Below are 17,556 nucleotides of genomic sequence, written 5' to 3' on the forward strand. Positions count from 1 at the left end.
TCTGCTCTACATAAGAGACCATTAGATGTGAAATCTATAAAAGACTGATTCTTCTTACTTCTGTACAAACCCTGCAGAGTCTAAACATGTTGGTTTTAATACGGTCAAGAAATACATTTTAATAATATCCCCTTGTCATCCAAGGGTTGCTCAACCTCTTCTCCACTGGAGACATGTCAATAGTGTGCATGGCTGAGAGCTTGTTTAGATGTACATGTGATCCTCAATTGGGCTCCCTAGCCACTCAGTCATTATATCAGTGTTTTTCAGATGGCGACATAAACATGGACATAATCACACACTTCACAATCATGGCCCTTGTAGTACATATTCTCTCAGGGTTAAGATTCAAAATATGGTTTGATGACTGTGGTCTCATCCAATTGACCATGAGCTGTGTCATTTGAGGTACAGTGTGGTTCAGATCATGTGATTACAGTAAAATCTCAGGAGGGACTCAGTGTTTAACCGTTAGAATATGTGGTTGAGTCTCAGGAGGTTTAGAGCTAGGGGTTACTGGGGTAAGCAGTCAAGCTTTTTTTACCATGACTATTCAGGGTTAAGTCTCAGTGGTAACAACACAGGCACACACTCAAATGTGCACACACAAGCATTCACACACACACACGTGCACACACACATAGAACATTATCATAAAGATGAAGGTACAGCAGACTGAGAAACAGACAGAAAGATAGATAGACAAAAGGCGGAGAAACAGACAAAGACAGACTGAGAAAAAGGCAGAGAAACAGACTGAGAAACAGACAGTGTGGTCTCTGTGATTGAGTACCGTAGGGACCAGTGAGATGAGGAGCAGCCAAACAGAAACAGATTCCAGCCAAGCAGAGAGTCCAGAAAGATGTGTGTGTATGTATGTGTGTGTGTTTGTGTGTGTGTGTCCTTCCGGCTCACTGGGCGACAGTGATTCAGTTTAACTGCAGATTAACAGGGATAGTACAGTCAGTCTGACTCTGCCCTCCCCCCCCCTCTGTCCCCCTCTGTCCCCCTCTTCCCAACTGTCCCTCCTTCTACCCTGTCTTTCCCCCTCAGCTGTGTCTTTTTCTGTCCACTATCTCTTGTGTCTGTCTGTCTGTCTCTTTCCTATCTCCATTACTTTTACTTTAATTGCTGCATGACCCCAGGTCCCCTCCCTGCCCTCTGCCAGCCTGTGTATCTCTCCAGTTAGACGACAAGCTTAGCCAAACCCCCTTTTGACTGACTCCTTTACTGGATGGCAGACTGCTTGATTGGAAGACTAGTGTATCTTTCTGGTTTGGCATGTCCTTCTGTGTGCACACCTAGAAGCAAGCCATTGTTAGTAACTAGAATTGTAACTAAATTGCCACATATATATAACAAGCTAACAAGGAAGAAAATAAAAAAATCACCCTCCATAATACATTTCTGCAAGAGGTATTCCATAGACACATCTTTAGGTAGCTACCTTACGTTAACTGAACTGCTATCATGTCATTTGGTAGCTAGCACAACATAACAGCCTTGCTAAATAACTTTTGGCAGCTAACACAGGCAGCTGCTTCATGGAAACAAATCCATTGTCATTTATAAAGCTTGGTAATAATAGCTACAGTAGATTGCTTGGAGGTTGCTTGTGGAAAGTATTTGATCATGTATTTGTCTGTGCACTTAGTTAGCTACCACCTATCAGCCTGTGACCGACTCCAAATCAACCCTTATCAAACAGCACAACCCCAGCATTGCCATAAGTGGTGTACCTGTCCCCCTGTCAACAACGGTCAAAAGCCTTGGTGTCACCCTGGACAATTCCCTCTCATTCAAATCACACATACAAACCAAAACCTGGACAGCTTTTCACCTTCAGACAGCTTTTCACCTCCATAACATCTCCCGACTACAACCCTCACCTTCACACCCTGACACTGAAGCTCTCATCCATGTCTTCGTCATTTCCCGCCTAGACTACTGCAATGCTCTCCTCTCCCGTATCCCCAACAATGTTATAAACAGACTACAACTGGTCCAGAACTCAGCAGCCAAAATTATCACTGGTACCAATAGAGCATATCACATCAATCCTCATCAAACTACACTGGCTGCCTGTCCAACACTGCTTTAACTTCAGAACATTCCTCCTGACATAAAAACCCGATTCCAAAAAAGTTAGGACACTGTACAAATTTGTGAGTAAAAAAGGAATGGAATAATTTACAAATCTCATAAACTTTTATTTAATTCACAATAGAATATAGATAACATATTGAATGTTGAAAGTGAGACATTTTGTAATGTCATGCCAAATATTGGCTCATTTTGGATTTCAAGAGAGCAACATATTCCAAAAAAGTTGGGACAGGTAGCAATAAGAGCCGGAAAAGTTAAATGTACACATAAGGAACAGCTGGAGGACCAATTTGCAACTTATTATGGCAATTGGCAACATGATTGGGTATAAAAAGAGCCTCTCAGAGTGGCAGTGTCTCTCAGAAGTCAAGATGGGCAGAGGATCACCAATTCCCCGAATGCTGCGGCAAAACACAGTGGAGCAATATCAGAAAGGAGTTTCTCAGAGAAAAATGTCAAAGAGTTTGAAGTTAATATCATCTACAGTGCATAATATCATCCAAAGATTCAGAGAATCTGGAACAATCTCTGTGCGTAAGGGTCAAGGCCGGAAAACCATACTGGATGCCCGTGATCCTCAGGCCCTCAGACGACACTGCATCACATACAGAAATGATACTGTAATGGAAATCACAATATGGGCTCAGGAATACTTCCAGAAATCATTGTCGGTGAACACAACCCACCGTGCAATTCGCCATTGCCGGCTATAACTCTATAGGTCAAAAAAGAAGCCGTATCTAAACGGGATCCAGAAGCGCAGGCGTTTTCTCTAGGCCAAGGATCATTTAAAATGGACTGTGGAAAAGTGTTCTGTGGTCAGACAAATAAAAATTTGAAGTTCATTTTGGAAAACTGGGACGCCATGTCATCCGGACTAAAGAGGACAAGGACAACCCAAGTTGTTATCAGCGCTCAGTTCAGAAGCCTGCATCTCTGATGGTATGGGGTTGCATGAGTGCGTGTGGCATGGGCAGCCTACACATCTGGAAAGGCACCCTCAATGCTGACAGTTATATCCAAGTTCTATGCTCCCATCCAGATGTTGTCTCTTTCAGGGAAGACCTTGCATTTTCCAACATGACAATGCCAGACCACATACTGCATCAATTACAATGTCATGGCTACATAGAAGAAGGATCCGGGTACTGAAATGGCCAGCCTGCAGTCCAGATCTTTCACCCATAGAAATCATTTGGCGTATCATAAAGAGGAAGGTGCCACAAAGAAGACCTAAGACAGCTGAGCAACTAGAAGCCTGTATTAGACAAGAATGGGACAACATTCCTATTCATAAACTTGAGCAACTTGTCTCCTCAGTCCCCAGACGTTTGCAGTCTGTTATAAAAAGAAGAGGGGATGCCACACAGTGGTAAACATGGCCTTGTCCCAACTTTTTTGAGATGTGTTGACGCCATGACATTTTAAATTAACTTATTTTTCCCTTAAAGTGATACATTTTCTCAGTTTAAACATTTGATATGTCATCTATGTTGTATTCTGAATAAAATATAGAAAATTCTGTTTTTATTCACAATTGTACAGTGTCCCAACTTTTTTGGAATCAGGTTTGTACAAAGCCCTCCACAACTTGGCACCCACCTGCCACTCCTTCTCCCGACCTATGCTCCCTCCCACTCCCTCCCTCCTCTCCTCCTCTGCCGTTCTCCTGGTCACTGCCCAATTCCATCTCTCCTCAATGGGTTCCTCCGCCCACACAAATGCCATGCAGACACAATCAACACATTCAAAAAGCTTCTCAAAACCCACCTCTTTCAGGTCGCATATAAACTCTAGCTCAGCTCTGCCTCTGTCCCTACACATTCATTATTTTATACCCTTCCCATCCTTCTCTTCCATACCTTTTGACACATATCCTCTTCCCAGCCATCCCTCCCAGTATTGTCTCTCCTTTTTATCTAGTTCTCTGGTATCTATTTAAAAAAAAAATGCACTAATGTATACTAATACTAATACTACATAAAGACATACTAATGTATACTAATGCTACATAAAGACATACTAATGTATACTAATACTACATAAAGACATACTAATGTATACTAATACTACATAAAGACATACTAATGTATACTAATACTACACAAAGACATACTAATGTATACTAATACTACATAAAGACATACTAATGTATACTAATACTACATAAAGACATACTAATGTATACTAATACTACACAAAGACATACTAATGTATACTAATACTACATAAAGACATACTAATGTATACTAATACTACATAAAGACATACTAATGTATGTCTTTATGTAGGCCCATTCCCCATGTAAGACGTCATTGAGTGATTTGAAATAATCCCCCAAATAAAAGGTATTATTATCATTATTACATAACAAATTACTAGCTGTCCTTACGGTTCCCCACTCATTATCTCTGATGTGCTTATTTTTACTGAAACGACTCTACATTAGGTACTCAGTATACATATACAGTACACTCTTAGAAGGTACTGGCAGTTTGTCGCTAAAACACCACGTTTCCAGTGAACGATTGAACGGTAGAGGACTGGTTGGCTGTCTGACTACAACCCTGACTTGAGCCAGCAGTAGCAGTAGGATTAAAGCATATCGTTTCGCTTTACCAGACTATCAAGGTCTCTGACTACAATAGTGAAGTTGAAATGTTGAGACTGGCTTGCTAGTCTAGGAGCAACACGGTCTAGTCTTCTCTCAACTCAAGGGCTCCAACTGCCTCCGCTTCTCCTGAGTCTCCTTTTCTTCCTCCTTCTGTCAGCGTTTCTGTTCATTGGCTTTCTTACTCCTTTGGGTTTCTCTATCTCCATCATTCCTTGTCACTGTCACACACACACGCACACAAATATGGGACATGTTGAGAAAGGTATACCAGTACATTTAGCTCTGCATGCATAATGACACACATGATCACACTTCTTGACCTTTGCATGACATGCTGTACACGAAGGCAACTCAAGAGTCTTTATTGTGTCAAATGAGTGGTTATCATTGATCATTTAATCTCACTGGAAGTGTGTCTGTGTGTGTGTGTGTGTGTGAGAGAGAGTTTAGGCTGATCACATTAGCATCAATGTAAGACATTTGTCCAGATGGGTAAACTGTCTATAAATTACTTCAGATCAGGCCACTATAACCCCAACTGTACTAGCCAATAATCATCCCAGCTTAAAGGTCATGCTAGTCTTCCATGTCTTCTTCATTCCTTCACTTTACATACAGACGTTTGCTTTCACTTCCTCCAATGACGTTTCTCTCCTCATACAAACTTCAAACACTAAGTGTGTGTACGTCTGTGTGTATGCGCGTGTGAGTCATCGTTCTTGTCTGGTTAAGGTGTCTGAAGAGCTTTGCTCGAAAAGGACATCAAACCAGAAGAGATGGAGAGAAAGGCAGCAGGGGACACAGAAATCTAGGGACATTCTCTGTGTCAGTCCCTATCGTTTCATAACCCTGGCCTCTTTCTCTTCTCCCTTCCATTTCTTCCAATTGTCTGTTCTCTCTTTCTGGCTCTCTTCTCTCTTTCTGTTTTCTCTTATCTCTTTCTCTCATATATTCTCCTCTTATCTCTCCCATCATCTGTTCTTTCTCCTCCTCTGTTCTTTATCTTCCTCAGTTCTCTATCTTCCCCTGTTCTCTCTGTCCTTTCATTTTCTCTCTTCCTCTGTTCACTCTTTACCATTGGACATATGAACAGTAACTGACAGTAAATGTAACATGACAAACATTTACATCAGCAGTCTTGCGAAGCCATACCTGAAAATCTCATCTAAGAGGCTGTTCCATCAGTTACTACAACTGTTTCAGTCAGTAACGACTGTTTCAGTCACTAACACCTGCTTCAGTCAGTAACAATGACAGTTTCAGTCAGAAACAACATTTAAGTTGGTAACAACAACTGTTTCCGTTATTAACAACAGTTTCTTCAGTTAGTAGCAATGAATGTTACAGTAAGTAACAACAACTCTTTCAGTCAGTAAGAACAACTGTTTGAGTCTGTAACAATATTTATTTTCAGAGAGTAACAACATCTGTTTCAGTCAATAACAACAACTGGTTCAGTCAGTTAAAACAACAGTTTCAGTCAGTAACAATGACAGTATAAGTCAGATAAAACAAGTTTCAGTCAGTAACAATGACAGTTTCAGTCAGGAACAACAACAGTTTCATTCAGTAGCACACACACACATACAATGCACACACATAGTAAATGTCGCTCTGCTCTGTTCTTTATCAAAGGATTTACTCCAGCTGTGTACCACCCGCCTTTTTGACTTCCAAGGGTTGCAATGGTCTCTTTATGGGTTTTTGGATGATTAGATGACCTTGGAGACATCCTGGTAGACTGCCTCGTGTAGATAACAGTCAGGGAGATGTAACACTGTTTATCTGTCACCGAGATGGGGGGATAGACATGTACCAGCCTGCTCTGGGAAACTCGACAACTAAAAACCCACCAATGTTACCACACTCCTATAAAAGCTGTTTTATATGCTGGTAAAGTAGACAGGAGTGGACACGCTGGTTATATTACCTGTTAGACATATGAGCTTAGTGTATTGGATGTCTCAGGGCTGTTCATCTGTGTGAGGGAGAGCAAGGATGGAAAGAAAAATGGAAGAGCAGGTGCAGAGAGGGAGATGTAATCAATGGGAAGAAAGCATTTAAGGAGTGTGTCCAAGAGCCTTTTTATTTCTGCTGATGGTGGCCTGTGTCAAAGGGATGCACTTTGACCTCAGCACCATGCAGTGCAGCGTGGGTTAGAAGATCTAGACAGCAGGAGTTGGCGAGTCATAACGGGCAACTGTGGGCGAGTGTGTGTGTCTAACAAAAAGAGAAAAAGAAAGAAAGAGAAAGAACTTGACTGAACACACACAGCTGCAGTTGCATTTAAGAGCCTTTTTACTCTACTGCCTCTCCTCTCATCCTCTCCTTCACCCCACAGGGCAGTGCTGTCACTTTCAGGAACAGGTGTGAGCCCCCGGGAGATGGAGGAGAAAAGAGGGGGGAGAAGAGACACGCTTTCTTTTCCGTCTTCCTCTCCTCGGTTCTCCTTGGCAAGATTCTCCTCTCCCTGTCAGCTCCTCTGGTTCTTGGACCCTTCTCTTCCTTTTCTCCCTGTCTCTCTCCTTTTCTCTCTCTTCCTCTCCTCTTCATGGTTTGAGTTATGGGAGGGAGGGATGGAGCTGAATGGATTCTGTTTCCTCACTGGGCTCCTCAGCACGTATCACTTATCCCGTTAACGCATACGCAAAGTGTTAATCCATAAAACTATTTAATTACTTATCATCGTAATCCGCATTTTATTTAGTATCATATCTCTCAGAAACACGACCCCAATTACGCTACATTCAATCTAGTTATTAAATGACAGAATAGAAAATCTATGCTGCGACCTCTTTCTGTTGCCAGGGCGCATCGATCCCTTAGCCAGGCAGCCATTTTAAATGAGTGACTAATGAGTGCTGATATGTTGTCGTCAAACACGACCGTCTGGGCCTGTTTACGTTGCCAGATGCAACAGCACCAGGGCGAGGATATGTGGATGTGAGGATGGAGGGGGTGGATGGAGGGGTGGATGGATGGACAGATGGATATATTGTGGTAGGGTTAATAAATGTTACCTACTCCCATTTCCCTCCTCATATATTTCCATTTTCCATAACGCGATGTCCCTCTGGAAACAGCTACCCCAGGAGCGGGAGAGAGAGTGAAAGAGTTCAGGGGAGACAGAGTAGCAAACAGAGAGAAAGAGAGAGACAGAAAAGGAAGTGGAATCAGGGGTTAGTGGAGGGAGGCAGAGAAAGAGGGAGGGTGAGGGGAAGTTGGGGAGACGATAAAGAGTTGAGTATAGATAGGGTGGAGGAGAGGGACAAAGAAAAAGAGAAGTTGTCACAGCGTCCGTCTTTGTGGGGTGCTTCTCCCGGATTTACTGTGTTGAAGATGCACCATACCTCTCCCCTTGTTAATATTTTATGAAAGAAGCTCAGTAGCCATTTTATTACGACACCTTTCTCTGGCAACCCTCCACTGGAAATATGTCCCAACTCGAAGAGAAAGTGAGGGGAAGAGAAAAGAGGAGCGAGAGAGCTATTAATATGCTGCGATGTGGAGAGGGGGAGCGTGGCGGTATAGAGAGAGAGGCAGGGGGGAGAAAGATTGACGGAGATGAGCTGAGTGCTGTGTAATGTTGGGTAATGGTTGAGGCTGTTTGTTTGCAGCGGTAGCTAGGACTCCCTGTGGAGAATTTAACACTGGTATCTGCTGCTGAGTCTCTCTGAGGGGATGAGATTTTCAAGCTCACAATGTTGCTAATTTTGCTTATCTGTCCGAGATGGTCTTCGTTGTCTTAACAAACACGGTGTCATATACAGACCTGGTGAGGCTGCTGGTAAGATAGACAGCCGTGACCTACTGGACACAGAGGAGAGAAAACCGAGAGTGATCAATGGTGGATGAACCTGAAAGACATCCGAGGACGGGGCGTGAGGGAGAAATGAGACTAAATTAAGATAGTTTCACATTTCTGAACTGCTTCCAGTTTTCTTCCGGAAGTATGTGCTCTGGGAGCCAAAGAGACATCCGCGACTGTGTTAGTGGAAGTGGATGTAATGAAACCGCTTTGAACGTTTTACATTTACATTTGAGTAATTTAGCTGACGCTTTTATCCAGAGAGACTCGTATGCATTATTGATTGTATACATTTAGTACCTATAGTACTTGGAAAATACGAATTGGCCAGGGAGGAGAGGGGATGACTGTGAACAACCTGACTCTTCCGGTAAGTGCCATGGGGTCTTCGGAGTCTGGACACCAGTTTAACATCCCACCCAAAAGACCACACCCATCTGGTCTCCCACCCAGACACCAACTAGGCCCCATCCTGCTTTTTTGACACTGGCCAGCTGTAGGATACAGGGTGCTATGCTGCTTTCTGTTTGCACACTAAACACCCTGTCTCCCGTGTGGAATTACTTCCTAGTGTCTATTATAATGAGTTTCTAATCCCCCTCCTTCTGAGCCTGGGTTCAGGGCCATGCCCACTGCACAGACTTTGTTTCATTGCTACAAGCAGAGATTCAAAGCGGCTTCTCTCACCATGTGTTCACCAGACGGAGTCTTACTACAGAAGACAGCTAATGGAATTATATTTACTCCCCAGAGATGGGGGTGTGTAATCAAACAGAGGGAGATGGATGGAGAGATAAGCCAGTAATAGAGAGGAGAGAGTAAGCAAAAGAGGGCCATGAAGAAAAGGATGTTAAGAGAGGGAGGGGGGCTTGAAGGAAGAAAGGAACCCTGGGAATGTGAAAGAGCCATAGAAAAGGCAAGCATGGAGGCAGGGTTTGTAAGGTGGATAGGAGAAGGTCTGTGACGCAGGCTAGGCTTCTAATACAAAAGACACCTGTCTGAAGGGAAAATGAATGGAGAGGGAGTGGAGAATACATTTGATGTGGCACCCCTGTCACAGCAAGCAGCAATGTGTAAAGCTACTAGTCCTGGATCAGAAAGACTGAAAAGGATATGTTGTTCCCGGAATAGGAGACACATCTTCTCAACCCGCAGTCACTACAAAGACATACTTTCCAACGGTTCTTCGAAACACAGTGTGACAGCCCTATGGCATCTGTGTGCGACAGAACGCACATTCCAATGGAGCAGTGGATGACTGACTTACAGCACCTCCGCGATTATAATTGGCACCCTAGGTAAATCACCCGTGCCTCTCAGGAAGTACGTTCATATGGGACTATTTGGTAAACCCCGATTACGTTCAGTAGGAACATAAATCGGTGCAATTACGTTCGCTATCAACATATCCCCAGTGCTATTGGTCCTTAATGGCTCACTATTACATTGCTCCTTCACGCTCGCTATTATGTTGGTCCTTAACGTAATCAACTCAAAAGCCACGTTTCCACCAAAAAGTACCCAGAACTTTGAGTCCCAGGAACTGCTATTCAAGGAACTAAAGGGTTCCTTCAGCCCATTGTTGTGTGTTTTTCCACCGTAGTCTAAAGACCTGCGAATATTAGGCAATTTAGTCCGCTGACGTATGTTCTTACTCTGACGTATGTACCACACGCTACACAAAGCGACGGACAGGCATCTTTATTATTTATGCGACACCGCAACACCACAGCAACCATGCAGGAGATTCAAGTCGTGTTGCTGTTGATTGTGATTTATTGGTTTGCAAATGTGGTCATTGAGTCAACGGTGCAGGACGGCCCAGTTAACGTTGTCCATGTCCCTCAGCGTGTGAAGGAAGTCTCTGTCACCTATCCTCTTTCCTAAGAAGAAAAATAACTCCAAAACAGACCACAATAAATAAATGAATACACAGGCACTGTTATAAGTTTTCATCAACTAGATTTCAAAACTCTTCCATTACTTTTCAATAACCTTTAGTTACATTTGCATGACCTTTCACTACCAACAAGTACAAAAAAACCAACCTTTTCCACATATTTTCACATTTACTTCAAACGATCGGCTCACATTAATCCATAAAATATAGTATATAATTTCTCCTAAAGGTCCTATGGCCCTATATGACAAAATCAAATTTAATTACTTGTCCAAATCTTTCAGTGATTTTACTTAATTCCATGACTTGTCTAGATTGGGAGAATAGGATTTTTTAATTACATGGCATTTTGTGAATTGTTGTAGCACGCAAAATGCTCCTACTGGTATCTTGGCGTTTGTTGGCTTCAGGACATATGGAACAAGGGCTGTTGGTGGTCGCAGGGGAAAACACACAAATCTCTGCAGCCTGCACGTCTTTGTGCCCGTCCGTTCCATTTGAAAACTAAAACACTGTGATTTATTTTTTTCGTTTGGTTGTCACCAACACCACGATTCTACAATGGTACATGCAAAGGAACCGCTAGCCTTAGCATGTAGCGTTGAACCCCCTATTATCGGCATAGCCAACAGCATTTTTGAAATATATCTTGTACCGAGTAATAATTTGAGCAGGTTGTCAATGTTTAGTGATAATTGTTTAGAGACATATGTTTAGAAAATGTTAACTAACGTCATTAATTATAATTTCTGAAATTTTTGTGGAAACTTTACTATTTTCAACTAGGTTAGCGACATGGCTAAAAAATACAACCCTATTATCGGCCACCTGACTGTTTTGTTCAATAACAGAAGATGTCCTCTTTATTTATGGTACAAATGTCTGATCACAGTTTTCACGTATGTGTTTACTAGAAAGTTTTAGCTACCTTTCATGCCTTCTGGTGAAAAAGGAAAAAAAGACAGATCACTGATAAATAGCCTACATGATGATGTCGAACAAGTCAAATTTCATGATTTGCAACTTGTCTAAAACTGTTTCCATATACATACATTTTTTAAAGTATTTAACTTCCATTCATCACTATAAAAATAGGCGTGGTCGATAATAGGGGGACGTTAGCTAAGCTAACATGATGTACCTATAGCTAACGTTGCCGCAGCCCCAATTGTTGCCCCAATTGTTGCCGCAGCGCCAGAGAAGGTCGGCCTGTGACCCAGCAACGCATCTGGACGGTCAAACCACTAGCTCCGCCGGTCTGTTAGTGTTATTGTGATCTTGTAATCTTGTTTTCGTTTTTTAAGCTTCTCTCTGCACTGTTTTCCGGTGTAAAAAATATTCAGCTCACTTAACTGGCAGGGTATTTTCGCGAACACCATATTATTACAGATTGCCATTTCCAATTCCCGCTGTATTTGGTCCTTAGCATAAACACAATAAGGCCTGGACTTCGTCGTCGGTCCATCTGTCTTCTCCATAAAAAAGTTATAGTGTTTGTAAGCACAATAAACTCTTAACTCCTTTACTACGCCGAGGACGGCTACAGACATTTAAAAATGGCGGTTGAAAACAAATGCGAGTAAACTCGACCGATCACAAATGTTAAGCACTGCAAGCCCCACCCCAAACGTTCTGGTACTGTGGGAAAGTCCTACCTCCCGAGCAGAGACTGTTTTGGGGGTAAAATGTAGTCCCTGGATCCAGGTTCTAGACCCTGGTTCCTGCGGTGCAAACGCAGTGACTTCCTCTAAATGTTCCTAGTTCCTGGGTGTAGTTCCTGCAGTGGAAATGCGACTTTGAAAAACGCCTCGTTACGAATTAACAATCCCGGTTAAGGGCGAAGGTTAACTTAGGAGAAGGTATCACAGTGATGTCAGGGTAAGGATGAAGGTTAAGGGTAAGGTTACAAAAACAAAAAATGCCAGTCTAAATAACACAATTCCTCAACAATAAATGTCTTGCCTCGCACTGGAATTGTAACTGGTAGGTAAACAGAACTTCTCATATGTTGATACTGAACGTAATTGCGAATCATTAAGGACCAATAGTACTAGGATACGTTGCTATTGAGTAATATAGTGAATGAAATTGAGTTTTCCTAAATAGTAACATATGTACGTAATTCCTGCGATGCTGAGTTGAGGTAAATATGAAGAAAAAGGGTTGCAAAAAAATTCCATTGTACGTTGTCCGCTTGATCTTAAACAAAAAAATTATATGAATGCAAAATTGTTCAAATAAAAAAAACAAGAAGTAAATATGTTACTATTTTATTTTATTAAAAAACAATCCTCATTGCAGGGCATCATGCCAAATGGCTTATTTGGTTTAACAATTAGCGGTTGTTGAATAATTTTTTGAGGGGGAAAATGGATCTTCTGGCAATTTGAACATCAGCACTTTGGCTGGAAGTTGTTGTTTGCGAAATAACGAGAGCATGTCTACATCCGCCTACTACAATAAGCAAATACGTTTAGACAAGCATAAAATGTTTCTGCTTTATAAAAGTTAATGCACAAAACTGTTATTTTGGGATAATTTCTTTTAGCAATCATTTAAAAAAAACATAGGCCGCTATAAACACACTCTAAACACAATCGTAGTTGAATAGGTTAATATTATTGCAAGTATTTCTTATTATATACAATGTACACTGCAAAAAAAATTTCAGGGAACATGTAATCATCACAGTATAACACCAAGTCAAATAAACATTCAGTGTTAGAAAGCATAAGCGATTGTGAATCAATGTCATCAAATGAAAGTGACAATAGGTGCATTGGAGAGACAACAGCAAGGCAGGTGGTAGCCACAGGCAATTGCTCTCTCCTTATCCTTCCTGACTGATTCTTCTCTAGTTTTGCATTTTGATAGTGTCTTTGTCACTACTGGTAGCATGAGGCGGTATCTGCAGCCCATTCAGGTTGCATAGACAGTCCAGCTCCTCCAGGATGGCACATCCATACTTGTCGTTGCAAGAAGGTTTGCTGTGTCTCCCAGTACAGTCTCAAGAGCAAGGAAGAGATACCATGAGATGGCTGTTACACAATGAGAGCTGGACAGGACAGTAGAAGGGCATCAACCTAGCAGCAGGATCAGTATCTGCTCCTTTTTGCGAGGAGGAACAGGAGGAGCACTGCCAGAGGCCTACAAAATGACCTCCAGTTGGGTATTGGTGTGCATATTTCTGACCAAACTGTCAGAAACAGACTGCATGAGGGTGGCATGAGGACCCATGTCCTCAATTGGGACGTTGCTTGATTCACATTTACCAGGGAACACCAGAATTGGCATGTCCGCCATTGGTGCCCCATTCTCTTGAAAGATGAGAGCAGGTTCATACTGAGCACATGAGACAGATGTGAAAGAGTCTGGAGATGCTGTGGTGAACGTTATGCTGCCTGCAACATCATCCAGCATGACCGGTTTGGTGGTGGGTCAGCAATGGTCTGAGGCAGCATATTCTTGGAGGGTCGCACAGAAATCCACGTGTTAGCCAATGGTACCCTGACTGTTGTTAGGTACCGGGATGAAATCCTCAGACCCATCATCAGACCTTATGCTGGTGCTGTGGGCCCTGGGTTCCTCGTGGTGCAGGACAGTGCCCGGCCTCATGTGGCCAGAGTGTACAGGCAGTTCCTGGATGATAAATGCATTGATGCCATTGACTGACCCTCATGTTCCCCAGACCTGAATCCAATTCAGAACATCTGGAAAATTATGTATCGGTGCATCCGACACCGCCAAGTAACGCCACAGACTGTCCAGGAGCTCATTGATGCCCTGATCCAGGTCTGGGAGGAGACCCCCCAGGACACCATCCGTCCTATCATCAGGGGCATGCCCAGACATTGTGGGGAGTGCATACAGGCACTTGGGGGCCATACACACTACTTAGTCACATTATGAGTTGTCGTGATGAAATTCATGCAAGTTGGAACAACCTGTGATTTCAATAGTTTACTTAGATTTTCGGTGTCATTTTGAGTTCAGCCCTAAATTGGTTGGAGATTTTGTTTTCCATTGACCGTTGTTACGTAATTGTGTTCCAAAAGAATTACACAATATACAGTAAAGATTTTGATCTTTAATACATTTCGTTCATTGAGACCCAATGTGTGCTTTAAGTGTTCCCTTCATATTTTTGAGCAGTGTATGACATCCCGCCTTCCGTGTGTTGCTCTTTCAGTAACGCCTAATTTCCACCAATTGTGTCAAATGCATTGCGTTGCCCTGGAAGTCGTTCTTGTCAATTCAGTGTCACAGGACTATGTTTGTTGGATGATGGCTACTGCATGCGTTTGATATTTTCTAAATATTGAAAATGCACTTCTTTGTGTGCCACCCCACTCTGAAGCCTTGCAAGGTACATACAAATATGCACAATGTGGGACTAGCAATCTGACAAAACAACATAAACCATTTAGAGGAAATGCGCCTAATGCCTCATTCACACCTACATCAAAGCTGAAAACTTGCGGAACATTTTGTGCAGCTACGCAATTGCTCAGAACGAAATCCAACGAATGCTCGAGGCCAAAAGTTGTGCAGCTTCTTCTGCACTACAATGCTGCAAGCCAGTTGCAGCATTCCATTAGAAGTTAATGAATATTCAGTGTATCACATTGCATTGACACTGTAGGTGAGATTGGGGCTTGAATCACACCTGTAGCAGCAATGCGCTCTGGTACACCGGAAGTTCATTAACTCTCAAACTTTTATGCATGTGTCGCCTGGGTGAATGCACAAAATATTTTCTAATTTCACATGTTGATATTTCCAAACGGATTCTGCATATATCTTGATGCATACATTCGATAAATCCAACTCACGCAACACAAGAAGATTTAACAAATGTTTAGGCAAGTTATCTCTAGGGTTGGGTATCGTTTGAATGTGAACAATTCCGATTCTGATTCCTTGTTTCGATTCCGGTTCCTAACGATTCTCGATTCCGATTCTTTTAAAGGCAGGGTCAAAAAAGTTTAAGATATTTTAAATGAGCTAGCTAACCAACGGTCTTTCTGAAGGAAATAGTCTGACCTTCTCCATACATTTTAATTCTATGAACTTTTTACTTTTTATGAACTTTACTATGAATTTCTCACTGGGCTGTTTTCAATTACAATATAAATATCAAATCTATGAACTTTAATATAAATATTATAAATATATTTTCACAGGGGTACACTTTCCTCAAGTGAGCTTTATTTTTGAAAACTTCATGAAAACACATATACACATGAGTGTATGATGCTGCAGGAACTTAAACATGTTACCGTGCTCTCACTGAGGGGCTAACCTGGTGTAGAATAGCAAATAAACAATAAGAAACAACTTGTAAAACCCAGTCCAGATTAGCAGCAGGTACAGTATAAAATCAGAAACAGTTCTTGTTTAGGAAAATGATCATATCTGCCTTCTCAGGCAGGATGCTTGAGCGTTCTGGACAGATAGTATCTCCTGCTGTGGAGAAAACACGTTCGCTGGGTGTAGAAGAAGCTTGAACGCATAAATAGGAGAAAGCGAGATTTGAATTATACTTTAAGATTTTACCAACACCATATTTTTCCTCTATTGACCTCTTACCCAACTTTACTCCACTTGGACTCTTTATGGACATAATTAACAGAACTGCTCACCCCTGAACACCCGAGGCTAAGTATCATTAAAATGCCTTATCATTGTAATTATTGTAGCTACAACACGGAGGAGAACTATCGTTCGGAGGGGAATGATCGGCAGGCATGTTCTACCGGTGGCCTTGAAAAACTAAAAACTTTAGTCATCGGCGATTCCATTACCCGCAATATTAAACTAAAGAATCAGCCGGCGATCGTACACTGTTTACCGGGGGGGAAGAGCCACCGACGTAGCCGCAAATCTGGGGCTGGTGCTAGCGAAGTCTAAAACTGGCAAGTATAGAGAGTGAGGAGATATTGTTATTCACGTTGGAACTAACGACGTTAAGATGAAACAGTCAGAGGTTACGAAGTTCTGTTTAGAAACACGAAACCACACTTTCGTGTTCAGCGGTTTCTTCTTCCGGTCGGCGGACTGTGAATCGAAACTAGCAATCGAAATTTAAACTTTTGAACGATACCGGGAAAATCGCAAAGCTAGTCCCGGTTACAATCAATACTCGATACTCAATACCCAAGCCTAGTTATCTCCAAGGATTTCTTTCCAGAAAATTTGAACGAAATATTTGTCATTTCCTGTACCACCTAAGGCAAAATAAAACCATTTTAAACCCATCATATGAATTTCTCAGATTAAAATTTAATATTGATTATAATGACCGTGTATTCTGGGGGAATGGCATTGAAACTACTGAACATATATTCTTTCATTGTTATCTTTTCTGGACTAATTTGCATGATGTACTATACCTTGTGCTATGTTCCAAAAATCTTGATATACAAATTTGATATATCCGAATTTACATGATATGAAATTTTAGTTATTCCAAGTCAATTATATAATTGTATTAGATCTTTATACACAAATTCAGATGAAAAAACCCACCTGAAATAGGTTAGAATTAAGCAAGCCATGAAACGTATTGCTGCAATGGAATCATATATCCTGATAGAAAGTATCTAGATGACCTCTGTGATGTTCTTTTAATAGTCCTTTTATTTTATGATTTATTTTTATTTTCTATAAAAGTGTGGATATGATGTCTTTATTAAGCTATTTCTTCACTTAGCTGAAAGTAATTGTTTATGCTAAATAGTATGAAAATGTAGCCAAATGTACACCAATATGTACATCAAAATGTACACCAATATGATTTGATTCTATTCACCAAAAACAACGGTTCAAAAAGAGCCATTTGTTTGTGTACTAACCATTATGCCTTTTTAGGCTAACTTGACTTGCTACAAAGTTACAGAGACAAGACGAGGAAAAAGTAACATCAAAACATGTTTAACTATGTTCTGGAACTATACACAGTATTTCTCCTCTGTTGAATGCAAAGATATATATTTATTTTTCTGAAATTTTCTTTAAATGAATGCAATCTCTGATGAGAGACAAGCTCTTCTCCATTCACTGCAGAGTGTTTAACCAGTAGTGGAATGTATTTAATAATTAGCAAATGATTAGCATACCAGTGGTGAA

The 17,556-nt window shown here is 41.5% G+C and overlaps 1 protein-coding gene across 7 annotated transcripts in view; it reads left to right on the forward strand.

The window, feature by feature from the left end:
- gria4a (glutamate receptor, ionotropic, AMPA 4a) overlaps nt 1-17,556 on the forward strand; it is a 101,201-nt gene that overhangs the window by 26,704 nt on the left and 56,941 nt on the right. The window lies entirely within an intron of this gene.

This window comes from Esox lucius, chromosome 1 (genome assembly GCF_011004845.1).
Source record: "Esox lucius isolate fEsoLuc1 chromosome 1, fEsoLuc1.pri, whole genome shotgun sequence".
NCBI classification, from domain to species: Eukaryota; Metazoa; Chordata; class Actinopteri; order Esociformes; family Esocidae; genus Esox; species Esox lucius.